The sequence below is a fragment of the Pelophylax lessonae genome (genome assembly GCF_965119305.1).
Source record: "Pelophylax lessonae genome assembly, chromosome: 5".
NCBI classification, from domain to species: domain Eukaryota; kingdom Metazoa; phylum Chordata; class Amphibia; order Anura; family Ranidae; genus Pelophylax; species Pelophylax lessonae.
In genome coordinates, this window is record NC_138772.1 from 30,090,331 (window position 1) to 30,107,685 (window position 17,355).

At 43.2% G+C, this 17,355-nt stretch overlaps 1 protein-coding gene across 2 annotated transcripts in view; it reads right to left on the reverse strand.

Annotated features, from left to right (window-relative positions):
* VIPR1 (vasoactive intestinal peptide receptor 1) overlaps nt 1–17,355 on the reverse strand; it is a 498,950-nt gene that overhangs the window by 213,112 nt on the left and 268,483 nt on the right. The gene's annotated exons all lie outside the window — the stretch shown is intronic.

Sequence of the window (17,355 nt, forward strand, 5' to 3'; positions counted from 1 at the left end):
TTTTTGCGCTATAAACAAAAAAAAAGTGACAATTCGAAAAAAAAAAAAAAAAAAAAGACAATATTTTTCACTTTCTGCTATATAACATTCCCAATTAAAAAAATGTAAAAATCTAATTTTTTCATCATTTTAGGCCAATTTGTATTTTGCTACAAATTTTTGGTAAAAAAAATTCCAATAAGCGTATTTTGATTGGTTTGTGACACTTTAGTACAAGCCAAGATGGTGCCAGCTTCAGCAGCCCAAGGGGGTTGTGCAGTCCAAAACAAATTAAATAAAAAAAAAAAAAATCAGAAAACAATTCTTTGATCATACCAGTGTAGTTGGTAGAATTTATGTTAATTACTAATAAATAATAACATAATTTATTAAAATATGTAATTTATTAAATTAAAGAAAAACTATAGCTTTGAAAAAAAAAAAAAAATGGTTGAAGTTCCTTTAATAAAAAAAAAAAAAAAAACAGACGTGCGTTTCTACAATTTTAGAATCCGGTCCCAAGCGTAAAGGTCTTTGTTTTTATGCTGCGCTCGCTCGCTGTCCTCAGTTTAGACATCACCAAACTCGTACTATTTGTACTGTCAGTGTCGTTTAAGCTCAAGCGTTTGATATATCGTACACGATGCCTCCGCCTCCCCCCGCTAAGAACACATTACTTTTACACACATGCGGCTTCCTTTTTTTATTTTTTTTATTTTTTTTCTTCTGTGACTTTGCCAAACTAAAGTTAGCAAAGCAATCTGGGAGTTCTATGCGTAAAGTAGGTCAATTTTTTTTTTTTCTGTGATCAAAGTACACACAAACCGCACACACACACACCTTTCATTTTTCAAAGGAGATTCGCACTGAATGATTGTTTTCCTCCCGTTAAGTTTACTCATAAATTAAACTGCAGGCAGATATAAATGGCACAAATGAGTGCGGCTCTGTATGCATTAATACATAATTTGTATTTATTTTATTTAACTTTTTTTTAATACAAGCAGTATATGAACCAGAATTTGATGTATCAGCCTCCTGCAGTCCCTGTACAGCAGAAATCCAACTGGGATCAACTCTTCTGTACTTTTTAGAGGATTCTACACTCGGTATTTTATTTTACATTTTTTATTTATTTATTTATTTTAATTTGTTCTTTTTTTATGGGACAGGGAAGCCAGCAGGTTCTGCGGGAGGCCTTGTGTCTGTGTCTACCTTGCAGCAGCTGAAAGCCAGCGGGAGGGAGAGAAATCAGTTTTCAGCTGCTGCAGAGAGCCGCAGGGGGCATCCTGTAGTTGTCCCTCTGTCCGATTGCACTGATTCCCTCTGCTGCAGAGAGCCACACAGGGCATCCTGTAATTGCCCCTCTGCAGAGAGCCACACAGGGCAGCCTGTAATTGCCCCTCTGTCCGACCACACTAATTCCCTCTGTGCAGGGAGCCGCACAGCGTATCCTGTAATTACCCCTCTGTCCGACTGCACTGATTCCCTCTGCTGCAGAGAGCCGCACAAGGCATCCTGTAATTACCCCTCTGTCCGATCGCACTGATTCCATCTGCTGGAGAGAGCCGCACAGGGCATCCTGTAATTACCCCTCTGTCCGACTGCACTGATTCCCTCTGCTGCATAGAGCCGCACAAGGCATCCTGTAATTACCCCTCTGTCCAATCGCACTGATTCCATCTGCTGGAGAGAGCCGCACAAGGCATCCTGTAATTACCCCTCTGTCCGACTGCACTGATTCCCTCTGCTGCAGAGAGCCGCACAAGGCATCCTGTAATTACCCCTCTGTCCGATCGCACTGATTCCATCTGCTGCAGAGAGCCGCACAGGGCATCCTGTAATTACCCCTCTGTCCGATCGCACGGATTCCATCTGCTGCAGAGAGCCGCACAGGGCATCCTGTAATTACCCCTCTGTCTGATTGCACTTATTCCCTCTGCTGCAGAGAGCCACACAGGGCATCCTGTAATTAACTCTGTCTGACCGCACTGATTCCCTCTGCTGCAGAGAGCCGCACAAGGCATCCTGTAATTACCCCTCTGTCCGATCGCACTGATTCCCACTGCTGCAGAGAGCCGCACAGGGCATCCTGTAATTACCCCTCTGTCCAACCGCACTGATTCCCTCTGCTGCAGAGAGCCGCACAGGGCATCCTGTAATTAGCCCTCTGTCCGACCGGACTGATTCCCACTGCTGCAGAGAGCCGCACAGGGCATCCTGTAATTACCCCTCTGTCCGACCGGACTGATTCCCACTGCTGCAGAGAGCCGCACAGGGCATCCTGTAATTACCCCTCTGTCCGACCGGACTGATTCCCACTGCTGCAGAGAGTCACACAGGGCATCCTGTAATTACTCCTCTGTCCGATCGCACTGATTCTCTCTGTAATTACCCCTCTTTCCAACCGCACTGATTCCCTCTGCTGCAGAGAGCCGCACAGGGCATCCTGTAATTGCTGCACCCAGTAGCGTCCACAGTTCTTGCTGCCCTCCCGCTGTGCCCACAGCTTCCATTGCATCTCCACTGCATCCGCAGTTTCCGATGATCCTGGTGACATATTTTGGTCGCTACAGCGCCCACTCACTATTTAGCCATTTTCAGGAACGTGTATTGGGGATATTGCCTCAAACTCCCTCTAGGGGGTCCCTGATGGACCAAGAGCGGCCACACAGAAGAGCAGGCAGTCTATGTGGCACCAAGCCCTCTGTGCTACAGCATTGGGCAGATGGCAGGTCCTCTTTATAGAAGCATTGTTGGTCTATTAGACCTCGGGTGTCTCCTGTCCTCCAGTGCAGCTAGTCAAGCACACATTGTGCTTGATTAGCTGCATTTTCAGCTACAGTGGCTGGGTAATGACAGCTGTGAACCCGGAAGTGACGTACACTTCACCTCCGGCTTCATTAGTCGCAGAGGAGATCGGGGATTGAATGTTACACCTTCAGAGCCCCATTAATATGATTGGGCGGCTCCAGGGCTGTCTGGATCACTTTCAACTGAAAGTCGACACACCCAAATAAAAAAAACTTGGGTCGCTATTTTTACAAAGAAAAAAAAAAGAGAAATTTCACAACTTTGCCATCGGTTAACACTGCTATCATTATTTTGATCGGACTTTCGCTGCAATTTTGTAGAGCTACTTGGATGCAACTTTGATAAGATTTGTATATTCTATGGGACCCGAGTCGCGCTTGAATCGCAAGTAGTGCAGGAACCTTTTCCAAAATCGCTCCCTGCTCAGTTGCAATAATGAGAAAGGGCATTATTGAAAACATTACGATTCCCCTTGTCATGCGATTCTGTGCAGCTCAAGTCGGATCTGAATTCGCACTTGTGGGAACGGAGCCTTATTATTTTGGTTTATATACGCTTTATCAGCTGGTTTACATCACTTTTGTGATCCAGATGTGTTTTTTAGGTTGTTTTTTTCAATTTTTTTTGCCAAAATGTCCTTTTTTAAATTTTTTTGCTTTAATGCGTTTTGATGCACTCCATGCAGAAAAAATGCAGCATGTTCTACTTATGTTGACTGCACTGGAACGTGCTGCACTGGTGTGAACTAGGGCCATTGGAATCCATGCTAAACACTGTCCAGGAGGTTTTGATGCAGAATTAAAACAATTTGATCAATGATTTGATTATTTTTAACAGCACTTGATATATTTTTGATTTGATTATTTTTTATGGCACTTGTTATGAACTTTGTAAAGGAAAGCTGCGCTAAATCTGAGAATAAAATAATCTCACTGACAGATAACAGATGAACATATAGTTAAAAATGTCCAAACATTTGACACACCATGTGCCTAAAGGTCCAAATAAAAAAGTCCAAAATACAAAGGAGATCCAGTCTAGAGTGCAGTATAGAAGAAAATGAATCCACCACCAGAGATCACTCCTTCCGCCGCTAGTGTGGCATGCTGAAAATATGCTATGCGCTTACCAGATTTGACAAAGATATCAGCATCGAACATAATACATGGACATCAATGGACAAAACCCAACGCGGTGTTCCTCTCCTGAATGGTCACTCAGTGGACAGAGACCCGCGGTATCCAGCATACAGCACTAGTCGCCTCATCCAGATCACCAAGCAAGCAAGGGATATGCAAGAGAAGGGCCACAATAGTGTAGAATGCAAATACAGTTTTATTGTAGAACAAGGTGATACACTCACATTTACGAAGAATCAATAGCGCTATCGGCAAACAATTCCATAAACCGCCGCCGCCCGACTTTCGGGTACACCGTGGTGACGTCAGCACGCCATCCCTACGCGTTTCGTCAGAGATGACGTCTTCCTTGTTCTGAACTGTTCGATTTGATTAATTTTACGTCATCTGATATGAACATTTTGATTTTAATATTTTTACGTCTTTTATTTTATATTGGATTTGGCACATATATCATTTTTATGTATTCTGATATATGTATTTTTAAGGATCTATTGATTTATTTTATGTACAAACAGTGATGAATTTCTTAGTTCCTAAATGTATTTATTTATTTGTGTAGACACATTTTTTTATAGGTTTTTTTGGAGCATTTACATGGTCACATATAGTGCGATTACACTTTATATTTCACATAGACTACTGGTCTTCTAGTAACTGCAGCTGACAGCTCACTTATTTAACTTTTCACTTATTTATCCAGTTGGCGCAAATTATTTTATTTGCAGAATTATAATGCACTGGGCTACACTTGATGTATGCTGTATTAACCACGGGCAATTTACTGTTTTGTTTTTCTTTTTTTTCTGGGTATAACTGCAGCTTTTCGATTTGAATATTTTTTGGCACTTGTTATGAACTTTACAATTTGAATATTTTTACGGCACTTGATATGAACTTTTTGATTTTAATATATTTTACTTTTTTGTTTTCTTTTTTTTTTCTGGGTATAACTGCAGCTTTTCGATTTGATTATTTTTTGGCACTTGATATGAACTTTTTTATTTAAATATATTTTACTTTTTTGTTTTCTTATTTTTTTTTCTGGGTATAACTGCAGCTTTTCGATTTGATTATTTTTACGGCACTTGATATGAACTTTTTTATTTAAATATATTTTACTTTTTTGTTTTCTTATTTTTTTTTCTGGGTATAACTGCAGCTTTCTCTTTTTTTTTTTTTTTTTGTATATTTGTGTCTATGTATTTTATTTTGTGTAAATTTGTTTACATTTTTCAATAAAATGAAATCCCCCCCCACAAAAAAAAGAAAACACTGGACTACATAGTGTTTACTAAATGTTTTTTTTCATTCAGCCTCTCACTGAACCAGACCACATAACCCCCTGAGCCACATCTCACTCGCCTTTACTCTTTCTCCATCAGTGAAAAAAAACTAAAAAAAAAAAAAAAAAAAAAAAAGAGTATTTTGTGCTGTGAGGAGTCTGTAAATGGAAAGATCTCTTGCTAAGAGTGGAGCTGAACTGAAAAAAGCCCCAAACACTGAATTTTCCACAAACAAAAGGTCAGCGCGGCGCACGGCGTCTTGTGACAGCGGGATGGAAAACCTTTTGTCGTGAAGCCGGTTATTCTTACAAAGCAAATGACTTAATGTGCGCTATTGACGATGATCTCCGGAGAGAAGCTAAAAGGCCGTCTCTTTGTTTTAGATAAGGATGTCCAAAATCAATACGGCTCTGATTTTCAGTGTTCTTCCTCAGAAGAGGAGGTGACAAATGTGACCCCTGGTGACCAGGGCCTTTTATATCTTCCTCTTTGGGAATAAATAAATTTTTTTTTTGGTTGAAACGGGGGGGGGGGAAGAGTTGTGGCTGCATTATAATGAGGGCAGACCGGGCAGCTGCCTGGGGCTCCAGACTTTGGAGGCATGTAGGGATGCTAAAAAAAAAAAAAAATCTACACTTCAGTGATAGTCTTGTGCCTGCTGTACCATGTACTTGTATGAGAAAGGCTCCCGTTCTTTTTGCAATGCTTCCTTTATGTTAAATCCCTGGTGTTCCTGACAGTCCCTCTGCTTTCCAATTAAAAACTGATCACGCTAAGCAGGAGAACACACCGTGGTCAGTTATCTAGCTGTGCTGGGAACTCAGCCTGTTCTCCTCCAATGATCCGACTTGTCCTGACATTCCCCCACTGCACAGCCTTTTACTGGGAAGCTCAGTGTGCTGCTGCTTCCCCCCCCACCCCCCAGCTCTTATGCAGCTGAGAACAGAGGCAATTTTATCATTTATAAAAAAGGGATAAAAAGATTTTTTAGAATTTTTTTTTTTTATATCTATACACAAATGTTTTGCCTTTCATTTCTATTTTTAACCGAATGGTTTGTTTTACAAGGTGATCGTTTACAATCACTTTAAAGTGGTTGTAAAGGCTCAAGGTTTTTTGAAGGTAAAAAGCCCCACCAGACTGCTCTAATATTTACCTGAGCCCTATTGCGATCCAGTGATTTGCACGAGAGCTCCGGCTCTCCGGGGACTCTCCCTCTGCATTGGCTGGGGCAGCAGAATGACCTATTGGCTCCCACTGCTGTCAATAACAGCCAGTGAGCTGATGAGAAGAGAGAGAAGAGAAAGGGGGCGGGGCCAAGGCACAGTTCTGTCTCTCAATGGACCAGCAGAGGTCAGGGAGAAGCAGCAAAACAGCAGCACGTTAAAACACTGATCAGCCCTAAGCAATCAACCATTGCTCCATTGTTTACAGAGGAGCTAAACTCGATTTACCTAGCAGCCTACTCTGGACTAGGAGGGTGCTATATCAGCTGACCTAATGCATTTCCTCCTGGCATTCCATATGAGACTGGGACTATTAAACTCTGCTTTGCAGGGAATTTCAAGGCAATTCCATTTTAGACTTTGTGCGATCAATACATTATTTTGTTCTAAAGTGGAGGCACTCCCCAAGCCTTCCAGAGAAAGAGAGATGACAAAGTATCTTCTTTATTTAAAAGTAGGGATCAGCTGGATTAGATCCAAACTCAGTCCGAACGTTGATTGAGGAACCCATGGGAAGCTGTCACATGACTGCATCCCTGCCAACCCAGTCAGCTGCAATGGGGCATTCCCCTTCCCGCAGCTGCAACCGGAGCATTCCCCTTCCCGCAGCTGCAACCGGAGCATTCCCCTTCCCGCAGCTGCAACCGGAGCATTCGCCTTCCCCAGCTGCAACCGGAGCATTCGCCTTCCCGCACCTGCAACCGGGGCATTTCCACATCCCACAGATGCAACCGGAGCATTCGCCTTCCCGCAGCTGCAACCGGGGCATTCGCCTTCCCACAGCTGCAACCGGGGCATTCGCCTTCCCACAGCTGCAACCGGGGCATTCGCCTTCCCGCAGCTGCAACCGGGGCATTCGCCTTCCCGCAGCTGCAACCGGGGCATTCGCCTTCCCGCAGCTGCAACCGGGGCATTCGCCTTCCCACAGCTGCAACCGGGGCCATTCGACTTCCCGCAGCCGCAACCGAGGCATTCGCCTTCCCGCAGCTGTGTAACGCTCCGGCGTTTATTTGTGTGGTGTGGATTTGCAGCTGCGGAAGTTACACTCAGTAGTCATGTAGAGATGTGTTGAACTACCATATCCAACTCTCAAGACTCATCATTGTGCATCAGCCTGTCTCAGCAAGCACATACACAAACACAGACACTCAAGACACTCATTAAAGATGTTCCTGGAGTGATATGTTTATATGTGAAAGTATAGAGGTGATATTGAGGGGACAGGCGTGGATAGTGATAGCAATGGTAAGAGGTAACAGATGGTGATAGTAAGCACTTAGGATAGCAATCATGTACAGGTAACAGGTGGTAGTGAAGAGCAGATGAAGTGTACAGGAGATGCTAGGCTAGTGCAGTGACAAGATGGTAATAGGCTCAAGAGCTTGCAATCTAAGTAGCGGTGCAGATGTTAGATGTAACAGTATAGTTCTTAGAGTAGCAATAGTCTTTAGTAAGCAGAGTAGTAGTGAAAGTAGATTAGGAAGGTATTCCCCTGTGGGGTACTTATCACTGGTAGGTTTTGTAAGGAGAGGGTTCCGGCGGTGAGGTAATGATCTTGTAGCGAGATACAAGATGTTGCAGCAAGTCTTCGGTCAATCCAGGTATTAGGGAATAGCTGGAGGATTCGGCAGCGTTAGGTAATGCTGTAGCAAGCGGTTTGCACGAACACATGTGAGTGAATGCCGGCGGTTGAAATAGCCGCTCAGAGCGGCACTCACTGATGAGGTCATGGAATTTAAAGGGACAGGTACTAGATGCGTTCCACCTATCTATATGGTGGAACGTAATGTACAAATAATAGGCTGGAAGGGTACCGCAGGTACCAGGATCTTACAAGCTGCAACCGGGGCATTCGCCTTCCCGCAGCTGCAATTGGGGCATTCCACATTCACAGCTGCAACCGGGGCATTCCACAGCTGCAACTGGGGCATTCCACATCCCACAGATGCAACCGGGGCATGCCACATTCCACAGCTGCAACCGGGGCATTCCACATCCCACAGCTGCAACCAGGGCATTATGCTTTCCGCAGCTGCAGCCAGGGCATTCCTTTTCCCGCAGCTGCAACCGGGACATTCCCCTTCCCGCAGCTGCAACCGGGACATTCCCCTTCCCGCAGCTGTATGTACACAAAGGGGCAGGGATGCTTGTGACATCCAGCCGACCTCATGTACTCTCTGTTGCATACGAGGCTCCGGGCAGCTATTAAACTCTACCTTGGAGAGACCTTCAGGACAATCCTGTTGTGGTCTTTGTAAATTGAATCCATTATTTGTATTATGAACTGTTTACCATTGCTGCATAGACCCAATCAAAGATACAGCCATGCGTATATATTTACGTTGGTGGGTCCATCATTACTCTCGTCACCTACTGGAATATTCTACTCTATCTGAAAATTTTGCACCACTATGAGCATAATTGGCCTCATTATAAGCCTTAAGGCAGACACCACTTATTAGGTTATCAGACCTTGTTTACCATCATTTCATGGACTTTGCTACTCTGCCGAGGCAATTATACGTAGTTAGCAGATGTACGTAGGTTCAACTTGGTGGCCTCACTGACCTACTTAGAAAGCTACCTAACTCATTGGTGCACATAATACAGAATTTGCGCACTTTCACCATGACATTTATCTACCTATTAAAGGAGACTCTGGAGCATAGAAACCTTTGCGGTTATTCGGATCTCACTTAACCACTTTACCACCGGAGGATTTTCCTGCTTAACATCCAGGCCACTTTTTGCAACTTGCACTGCGCGACTTTAACTGACAATTGCGCGGTCATGCAACCCTGTACCCAAACAAAATTTACGTCCTTTTTTTCCTACAAACAGAGCTTCCTTTTGGTGGTATTTGATCACCTGTGCACTTTTCATTTTTTGCGATATTAATAAAAAAAAGAGCGAAAATTTTGCAAAAAAATTGACATTTTCTACTTTGACAGTTAAAAAATATCCAATATATTCAATTTTTGTCATATATTTAAGCCAAAATGTATTTAGCTACATGTCTTTGACAAAAAAATTCTCAACGAACGTATTTTTAACCGCTTTAAGACTGGAAGATTTTACCCCATTCCTGACCAGGCCATATTTTGCGATTCGGCACTGCGTTATTTTAACGGACAATTGCACAGTTGTGCGACGCTGTACCCAAATTAAATTTACGTCCTTTTTTTCCCCACAAATAGAGATTTCTTTTGGCGGTATTTGATCACCTGTGCGATTTTTAATTTTTGAAAAAAAAAAGTGACAATTTTGAAAAAAGAAAAATACATAATTTTTTACATTCTGATAGAGAACATTCCCAAAAAATAAAAAATTTTTTTTTTTTAACATTTTAGGCCAATTTGTTTTCTGCTACATATTTCTGGTAAAAACAAAATCACAATAAGCATATTTTGATTGGTTTGCTCAAAAGTTATTGCGTTTACTAACTACGGGAAAGATTTGTGTCATTTTTATTGTTTATTTTTTTCTAGTAATGGTGGCGATCTGCAATTTTTTTAGCTGGACTGTGACATTGCGGCGGACAGATCGGACCCCTAACTGACATTTTTGACACTTTTGGGGGTACCAGTGACATTACTACAGTAATCAGTGCTAGAAATATGCACTGTTACTGTAATAATGACACTGGCAGGGAAGGGGTTAACTTTATTGGTGATCAAGAGGTTAAATGTATGCCTCATGCTTACTGACGTGTGTGGGGGGAGGGGGCTGTGTGACAGAGACAGAGATCGCAGGTTCAGCTATGCTGAATCCTGTAATCTGTCATTGTCTGTCACAGAGGAGATCCGCCCGCTTTGTTTACACAAGGGGGCGGATTTCCTCACTGGATCCCCGACGATCGGGGAAGAGCGGCGGTGATCACCGCCTCTCCTCCCCTGGTCCGACTCCCGGAGGCAGCGGGAGCAAGCCTCCGGCGGCACGCGCGCGCCGCCAAGAGAGGGGAGAGTCTGGTGACGTAGGTCTACGTCGCCAGACGTTAACGAGTCACTTTGCCGCAGTACCAGCACAGTGAGCAGTGGTAAAGTGGTTAATCCCCCGGATATAATTGAGTTTGAAGAACTCACCTGGAACTTTACTGCTAATATTTGGAAACTACATCTGCACACCCTATTATTATCATCTACGATATAACAGACCAGCCTTTCTCAACCAAGGTTCCTGGGAACCCTAGAGTTCCTCTAGAAATAATGAATGGTTCCTTAAAGTGGAACTTCAATCTCTCAATCAACATGGACTATTTCTAGACCTTATGCTGCTAGCATTAGTAAATAGATAGGAAAGTATATCATATATACTTGTTTTACACTATTTTTTTGCATTTCTTACTTCCTGGTTTCCATGCCTCGGGCAAATGATGTCATACATCCCAGGAGTCTTGAGGAGGGGGAGGGAGGGTTCTCAGCTCAGCCAATGCCTGACACGAAATTCCAGGAAGTAATGGATACATTAATCATCTGCCCTTACTCAAGATGGCCACGGCCAGAAATGCCAGGGGGCATTTTTCAAAATTACTTCTCAGCAAAATAAAGCATGGAGACATGGATTGTTTTAAATGCTAAAAATGAATGATTTGTGGTGCCCAGATGCAGTGCAGTTCCTCTTTAAGCTGTAATCGATTTCTGGAGGAACCCTTAAATTAGCAGTCAGTCTTCCCACTGGGGTTCCTTGAGACCTGAAAGCTATTTTAACCAGTTCTAGACCGGAAGGATTTACCCCCTTAATGACCAGGCCATTTTTGGCAATTCGGCACTGCGTTACTTTAACGGAAAATTACGTGGTCGTGCAATGCTGTCGTAAAATAAAATTGATGTCCTTGTTTTCCCCACAAACAGAGCTTTCTTTTGGTGGTATTTGATCACCTGTGCGTTTTTTTATTTTTTGCACTATAAACAAAAAAAAAGAGCGACAATTCTGAAAAGAAAAAAAACAATATTTTTCACTTTCTGCTATACAACATCCTCAAATTTTTTTTAAAAAAATCTAAATTTCTTAACATTTTAGGCCAATTTGTATTCTGCTACATATTTTTGGTAGAAAAAAATCCCAATAAGCGTATTTTAATTGGTTTGTGCAAAAGGTTATCGCGTCTACAAACTAGGGGAAAGATTTATGTAATTTTTATTTTTTTATTTTTTTTTTTTTACTAGTAATGGCGGCGATCTGCGATTTTTAGCGGGACTGCGACATTGCGGCGGACAGGTCGGACCCCTAACTGACATTTTTGACACTTTTGGGGGGGACCAGTGACATTACTACAGTAATCAGTGCTAAAAATATGCACTGTTACTGTAATAATGCCATTGGCAGGGAAGGGGTTAACCCAGGGGCAAACAAAGGGTTAAATGTGTACCTAGGGGAGTGATTCTAACTGTATGGGGGGCGGGGCTTGTGAAATGATCACAGAGACCTGTGATCCTTTATAGAAGGATCACAGGAGCTCTGTGATCATTCCAGAGAGAACAACGGTCAGCTGTGTTTACAACAGCCAACCGTCCTCTCTCAGCGGGGAACGATCGCGGGTGGCCGGCGGCAATCGGAGCTGCCTGCCCATGCATCGGAGTCCCTGCTGCTGAGTGGGGGCGGAAGCGCGCCGGCGCGTGCTCACCCCATAGCTGCAGGCGTGCGACCGACGTATTCCTACGGTAGTATTTCTGTGGCAGGCGGTCCGAAAGCGGTTAAGCTGTAATCGATTTCTGGAGGAACCCTTAAATTTGCAGTCAGTCTTCCCACTGGGGTTCCTTGAGACCTGACAGCTATTTTGAAGTGGGAGTAAACCCCTTTTTTTTTTACTTGTACCTACAAGTAAGCCTATATTAAGGCCTACCTGTAGGTACAGTGAATATCTCCTAAACATGCACCGTTTAGAAGATATTTACACTCCATGCAGCCGGTAATGTCACCGGTGCATGCGTTCTGAAGGGAGGGCATACCCATGCCCTCCCTTCAGAGCTCTGTGCCGCAGCCCGTGACTCCCTCGTGCATTTATGGGAGCGACGTGATAGTGGAAAGCCCAGCAAGCCAGAGGACACCAACCCAGAAGCAAGAATGGGTGAAGGTGAAAGCCCTGTCAGCAGTGACAGGAATGCTTCATCCTAGGGTAGGGATTTCATAATGTGCTAGTATGCCATTCATATTAGCAAATTATGCAATCGTCTTGCAGGGTTTCCAAAAAAAAAAAAAAAGTGCTGTAAAATCGCTTTAAAAGTCCCTTCGTGCAAAAAAAGGTTTAGAAAGAATGGAACAGAACCTTATTTGGATAAGGTTTTGGATCCCTTAATGTGGGATTTAACGCTAGAAGGGAGTGGTACAAAAGGAGTTTTTTGGATATAATGGTATTATTGATTTAAAATAAATTTGAATATATTGCTGAGTATTTTATATGTATGGTTTGTCTTTGGCTGCTTGTCTGTCTTTTAATATTAATAAAATCTATATATTAGTGACTGCGCTCCCAGATCTTGTTTATGGTACTTGATAAATAATTCATCTTCAGTGGGTACACAGTTATCTAAGGCAATAATAGACTGGAGGGTTGGCGCCATAAGAGACGGTTTCAATAATTAGGGTTTATTTTTGCTTTATCACAGCAATTTTTGTTTATCCAAATTCCCCGTACCATAGCTTTATTATTACCCTTACCATAGCTATATTATTCCCCGTACCATAGCTTTATTATTCCCCGTACCATAGCTTTATTATTCCCCGTACCATAGCTTTATTATTCCCCGTACCCTAGCTTTATTATTCCCCGTACCATAACTTTATTATTCCCCGTACCATAGCTTTAGTATTCCCCGTACCATAGCTTTAGTATTCCCCGTACCATAGCTTTATTATTCCCCGTACCATAGCTTTAGTATTCCCCGTACCATAGCTTTATTATTCCCCGTACCATAGCTTTATTATTCCCCGTACCATAGCTTTATTATTCCCCGTACCATAGCTTTATTATTCCCGTACCATAGCTTTATTATTCCCCCGTACCATAGCTTTATTATTCCCCCGTACCATAGCTTTAGTATTCCCCGTACCATAGCTTTAGTATTCCCCGTACCATAGCTTTATTATTCCCCGTACCATAGCTTTAGTATTCCCCGTACCATAGCTTTATTATTCCCCGTACCATAGCTTTATTATTCCCCGTACCATAGCTTTACTATTTCCCGTACCATAGCTTTATTATTCCCCGTACCATAGCTTTATTATTCCCCCGTACCATAGCTTTATTATTCCCCGTACCATAGCTTTATTATTCCCCGTACCATAGCTTTATTATTCCTCGTACCATAGCTTTATTATTCCCCGTACCATAGCTTTATTATTCCCCGTACCATAGCTTTATTATTCCCGTACCATAGCTTTATTATTCCCCGTACCATAACTTTATTATTCCCCTTACCATAGCTTTATTATTCCCCATACCATATGTAGCGGGGTTAAACATGCCTAAAGACACTGTTTGATATGTGGGAAGGAACTAGGCTCCCTCTAGTGGTAGCTGCATGGAATTTCCTGGGCTGTGACTTCCTTTTCACAAGATGAAGAAACTACATCTCCCAGGCTGCTTTGCAAGATCCAGGAACTAGGCTCCCTCTAGTGGTAGCTGCATGGAATTTCCCAGGCTGTGACTTCCTTTTCACAAGATGAAGAAACTACATCTCCCAGGCTGCTTTGCAAGATCCAGGGTGCACGGCTGCACCGCACGGCACTATGGGGGAGGTTATTTAAAGGAAGAGAGAAGCGCGCGAGGGGGGGCCTTTCTGCGCTGGACTCTGAGGAACCAGCGAGCGAGAGTGAAGGACTGACACTGGATATTGGGCCAGAGCCTTTTAGCCTGGAGGGACGACGTGGAACCGTCCCATCTCAAGCACGAGGCACATTCCTGGAGGTCATACTGCTGTTTGCCGAGACCGGAAGTCATCCGCCAGAAGGACCCCGCGCGGCTGGCATATAGCCAAAGGACTGAGACCGCAGTGGAAGCGCGCGAAAGAGAAACTTCTGTTGGTGAGAGGGCACATGCCCAATAACTGACTTTATCTGCTGAAGAGACAGTTTTATCTACAGATAGCGGTAGCGCAGCAGGAGGTGATAAAACCCCGGGGTTTATCACCATACTCTCTCAGGAGACTCATAGACAAACAATAAGGTCTGTAAAGGAGTCGCCAGAGGCTTATCTCTCTCGCAGAAGTTATTGCTCAGTTACGCAGACACCCTGCGGTGACAACTAACAGCTCGTTGTTTTCTCTCTCTTGATCTTTATTCCTAATCTGGATTACAAATGAGCTCTATTCAATAACCTTGCTAGCGAAGATCAACAAGAAAGAAGAGAACTCTGGGGGAGGGACTCAGATAGGCCCACCTACCTGGTACTGTGTCTAGCCTTAATGCAGGAGGAGTGTGGGGGTATTCTTTTACCTTTTTAAAGCTGTTTTAAATAACCTTTTATGGACTTGTATTGTATTGTATTGTATCTCCCCTATTCAATTTGATATATAGTAAACTAAGTTTGGTTAATTACAATCTTGTGCGTTGTTCCATTGTGTCACCCAGAAGGACTACTATTCAAGAAGGTAACAAGGTATTGTTGCATAGTGAAGTATTGTATTCCAACCTGTGTATCTATTTGATAGTCCAGTCCTATTCTGGGTCAGTTGTGCCTGAGGAGGGATCGAGCCAATTTGATTGGGTTGTTAGGCAGGGTGTAGACCCAATAATATAATCAGCAGCTCCTGCGGGGGTGGTGCTACACATAGCTTTATTATTCCCCGTACCATAGCTTTATTATTCCTCGTACCATAGCTTTATTATTCCCCGTACCATAGCTTTATTATTCCCCGTACCATAGCTTTATTATTCCCCGTACCATAGCTTTATTATTCCCCGTACCATAGCTTTATTATTCCCGTACCATAGCTTTATTATTCCCCCGTACCATAGCTTTATTATTCCCCGTACCATAGCTTTATTATTCCCCCTACCATAGCTTTATTATTCCCCGTACCATAGCTTTATTATTCCCCGTACCATAGCTTTATTATTCCCCGTACCATAGCTTTATTATTCCTCGTACCATCACTTTATTATTCCCCGTACCATAGCTTTATTATTCCCCATACCATAGCTTTATTATTCCCCGTACCATAGCTTTATTATTCCCCTTACCATAGCTTTATTATTCCCCGTACCATAGCTTTATTATTCCCCGTACCATAGCTTTATTATTCCCCGTACCATAGCTTTATTATCTGCCAATGCTGCCAGTAGTTTTGTTGATTTTTAACTTTTAGTGGCCAAAAGGCAATGATTTCACTGCAGAACCAAAAGCATTTCAAACTGTAGATGTCTAATTTTAGCTGGACTACCCTGTTTCCCCAAAAAATAAGCTATACCCTAAAAATAAGAACAACCCCAATTTAGGGAGGGCTGCAACAAAAGGTCTACCCCGAAAATAAGCCCTAGTAAAATCCTTGTAAATTTATGTAATCCATTTTGCAAAAAAGATTATATAATGTCCAGTGTGTCTCCTTTTCTAACTTTATTGTCGAAAAACACCTTATTTACAGCGCCACTGGGCGCTCACATGACCCCCCCGGAGATTTTCTCCTTTCCTCCCAGCTGATGTCAGCGGCCCCTCCCTCTGCAGTGCTCAGGGCAGGGCTCGGCCCTTCCATTGGCTGTTCTCGGAGTGGGGAAGAAGAGCTTCGGCGGATCACGTGAGCACCCAGCAGCACTTTAAATAAGGTATTTTCGACAATAAAGTTACAAATGGAGATACACTGGACGTTATATGATCTTTTTACAAAACAGATTACATATTTTTACAATGACTTTTTAACCGGTTACGGACCGCCCATCGCAAATATACTGCGGCAGGCAGCCCCTCCTGCGCGAACCAACGTAGGGCTAGGTCGGCCGCATGCCAGCAGCTAGGGGGCGAGCGCGCTCACGCCCCCACTCGGCAGCGGGGCTCCAACTGCCGTCTGACACCCGCGATCGCTCCCCGCTGAGAGAGAAGGACGGTCAGCTGGCGTAAACACAGCTGACCGATCTTCTCTCTGGAATGATCACAGAGCTCCTGTGATCCCTCTATGTAGGTACACAGGTCCCTATTGTCATGCCATAAGCCACGCCCCCTTACAGTTAGAATCACTTCCCTAGGCTCACATTTAACCCATTGATCACCCACAGTGTTAACCCCTTCCCTGCCAGTGTCATGAGTACAGTAACAGTGCATATTTTTAGCACTGATTACTGTAGTAATGTCATTGGTCCCCCCAAAAGTGTTAAAAAAATGTCAGTTAGGGGTCTGATCTGTCCGCCGCAATGTCGCAGTCCCGCTAAAAATCGCGGATCGTCGCCATTACTAGTAAAAAAAAAAAAACAATAAAAATGACATAAATCTTTCCCGTAGTTACTAGACGCGATAACTTTTTTTTTTTCTTTTTTAATTGCGATTTTTTTTTTTTTACCAAAAATATATAGCAGAAAACAAATTGGCCTAAAATGTTACATAATTGATTTAAAAAAATTTTTTTGGGAAATGTTATATAGCAGAATGTGAAAAATAGTTTTTTTTTTTTCAGAATTGTCGCTCTTTTTTTGTTTATAGCGCAAACAATAAAAACCGAACAGGTGATCAAATACCACCAAAAGAAAGCTCTATTTGTGGGGAAAGACCCGTTCTTATTTTCGGGAAAACACGGTATATGGTGGAATTTTGCTGGAAGCAAAGTACAATTCCCCCCAGCAGGCGCCACAATTATGGGAGATGCACAAATGTACCCATGGGCACTACCCAACCGCCGGGTCCTGGTAGAGCCCGCCAGCATATCTGTGCACATGCAGGTAATTTCTGGCCCATCCGCAAAGGCAGGGACATTTTCAGACTTCCCT